Consider the following 3,292-nt stretch of genomic DNA (forward strand, 5'->3'; position numbering starts at 1 on the left):
AATCAATGAATAACAGCAATGTTTTAATAATTATGGTAGTCCCCAAAACTTCTGTGTACTCAACTTTAGTTGAACTGCATGGCGACATTACTTGAATATGGATGTTAAAGTTAAAGGTTTTCTACAAGCACATACGCGGAACTTCATCAATGTCAGTTGTAGCATATGAACCTATAGAACTTGTGTTGACTCATGACCGTACTACTACTGTATGATGGATTTCACTCAAACGTTTATAGCTTATAGAGAATCTTCCAGTGCAGGTGATCGAATAGGAATGAATTTCTACTGCGTCCAATTTTGGTAGAATTATGCCCTTTGGTTATTTTGTTCCTCTAAAGAGTAAACGTGAACAAAAATTATGAAGGCCCCTCTTTTACTGGTTGATAAACATCCCATAATTTGCACAGCATTTCGATTCGAATGTTCAAACAATCAAAAAAAGCAGAAATTTGTACCAGAATCATTAATGGCCTACTTGTCATTTAATATATGTATATATAGAGAAGCGAGTTTTTGTAACAGCCAGAAATTTGAAATAACTGGTGTATTTTTCTCGGAACATATTAGATAGAAGAATCAGTGTCTTTGACACGCCAGGTTTATACAGGTTTTCTGTCAAAAGATTCTGCGAATATTATTATGTCCATCCTGCCTGGTGATCTATGATACAGTAATTGCCCCATTTGCCTGTTTTGAAGCTTTAAATGAACACAGACATTGCCATAGGTTCAATGATATGTTTGATTTTGGCAAGACCAGGTTGCAGACTATTGAGCGAGCTAACACATTGTGTGAATGTGGGATAATGTTAAAACATATGTTAAATACAGTCTAGCATTTTGTACTAACGTACGTATACTCAAACGAATTGGTTAATGACTAATCGTTTTCTTTCTGCAATTAAGAATTTATCCAAATACGTCGATATGAGTAAACCTGGTGCAGAAAATATAACTGTGTAAATGATGTATGTTTTATGTAGTACACAGAGTTCAAATGTGAACCTATGATTTTCTCTTTGATTTCTTATAGAGAACCAAAGACTTGGAAATGTGCAAAGGATGGAAACTACATATACCTGAACGGACTGGGTAAAATGAAATGCTACACGAACGCACATAATGGTGAGCGGGCATTGATAAGACTGCTATTGATGTGGATGTTTTATATAACCGTCTTAAATTGAAAAAGCTAACATCTGATTCGAAATAATAACCATGCACATTTTATTGTATAAAATTGCATTGTATGTATTGTCATTATATCTCAAAATAAACACTTTTTCTCATTCATGTCTTTGTATGTACGACGTTAGCAATTATAGTTTTAAAGTTTTTGCAGACAAAACACTTAGATACAACTGTGTTGGCCTTACAACTTTCTAAGATTGCAGTTAAACCGTCTCATATAAGACCTTATGAGATCTATGAGACGATTGAATTACAATCTTACATAGATTTGGTAACGTTTGGCTTTCAGAATAGAAACAGGGGAACGATCATTTATTAGCATTCATGTCTTTTTTTCAAATTTTATTTACACTGAGATACATGTTTTATTGAAATATCTTATATGTGAAACTATAAGACATTGGTCAAGTCGATAACATTACTTAACAGTAAACTTTAACAACTTCTTTTATTGACCATATTGAACATTTTATTGAAAATTACTTAACAGTAAACATTAACAACTTCTTTTATGGACCATAGGCACTTTGGACGTATTATTTCGCTGTGGTATGGATTGCATCTTAGAGACGATCAATTTTATGTAAAGTGCTCACAATATAGTTTCAAAAACAATCTTTATAAACACAGAAAGAATGCTTGTGTGTTTGTTTTCAGGTGACATCATTACTTGGACATGGAACTGTGGTGATGACTTTCATAAAGGTCAGTATCTGGCTGCGGACATGGAGGGCTTCACATTCGCACTTTCACAGGCTGTACAACTCATGGGAAAAATGGGGAGCCTTTGGGTCGCCAACTTGATAACGGAATTGGGCAAGCAATATGGCAAGTAACAGGTACACGTCATTTTAATTCAATTGTTTGTTTCAAATATAATATTCTGTCCTTAATTCGGAATCTTGGCTTGCTTTAAATATGTGTAGAAACGACTCTAAATATTCTCGAGTATCCTTCATATACTATAGATTTAATATACTCTTTATTTAAGGTACACATTATCTACTGCATGCACTGTGGTCAATCGAACTTGTTACATAATGTTCTCATTTTTAATTGGACATTTAGAGTTTGATGCCTGAATTGCTGTAATATACTTTGTGTTGCATAATGTTTGTTAGTAAATCATTATTCTATTTGTGTTTGCGTCAAATGTACTTTATTCAGCAAATAAGTTTTTAATCGAAATTAAACTACATTTTGGATTTACATTCACATAAAAAATACTAGCTTATAATTAAGATTGCCTGCTATATCTTCAACATCATTTGAATTATCGGACCATAAGTGAATTCATATTATTTGATCGTTACGTCAAAGTCACACCAAAGTCAAGCTGAAAAGATAGGACTTGTACACTCTTGCTTTTATATGTATTGACATGTTTTTGCAATAACATGGCATACTTTTAAGCATACCGACTTTGAAATGAAATTGTAATAAACTACATTACCGATTATTAAAGCTTTACATGTGTGCCAAAGCATCGTATTGATACATCATTCACATTCAGTACCTCACTTAATGTGCTGAGTTTAAGGATTTTATTACTCGTTTGTCCTAGTCTGTATTATACCTGTCTGTTTTATGTTTGTTTTGTTTCTAATGTATAACAACATGTTTTTGTTATTGTATGTAATATTTGCTTGACCAATGTATGCCCGAGGATGATCTGTCTCATATCTAATTAAAGAAAAAAAATCTCGTCTCTCACATCGAACATACGATTATGTTGCTATTAATATGTACTATACTACTGAACATGTTGTTGATTTCACCAACAATATTTACCGCATACATTAATGTGTTTCTGTTTGTCGTTTGTTAACTTATATGTATGTTGGGTAATAATATAACTGATACCAATTTTATGTTATAATGTTATTCCAGTGAATATGTATTTTTCAAGATGGTATTGTTTTATACAGACGTTGTGTTTTGTATGTTCATGCTTATGCAAAATACACTTAGACGTGTTTGCTTCTGAATTGAGAAAACCCATGGTTAATATCGTCATGAGTTTTATTAACTGAAGACACGATTTTCAACAATTATCCGAACATTTTTGCAAACAAAAAAACCCGATTCATTGACAGTAA

General features: G+C 32.5%; 1 long non-coding RNA gene across 1 annotated transcript in view; it reads left to right on the top strand.

Moving 5' to 3' along the window:
* The window catches only part of LOC127842234 (uncharacterized), a 3,790-nt gene extending 730 nt beyond the window's left edge, over positions 1-3,060 (top strand). The window contains exons 2-4 of the long non-coding RNA XR_008031520.1: positions 1,036-1,127; positions 1,851-2,032; positions 2,185-3,060. This is a non-coding gene — a long non-coding RNA (uncharacterized LOC127842234). The remainder of the gene's footprint in view (positions 1-1,035; positions 1,128-1,850; positions 2,033-2,184) is intronic.
* Positions 3,061-3,292: the final 232 nt, after the last annotated feature.

Source organism: Dreissena polymorpha, chromosome 8, assembly GCF_020536995.1.
Source record: "Dreissena polymorpha isolate Duluth1 chromosome 8, UMN_Dpol_1.0, whole genome shotgun sequence".
Taxonomy (NCBI): Eukaryota; Metazoa; Mollusca; class Bivalvia; order Myida; family Dreissenidae; genus Dreissena; species Dreissena polymorpha.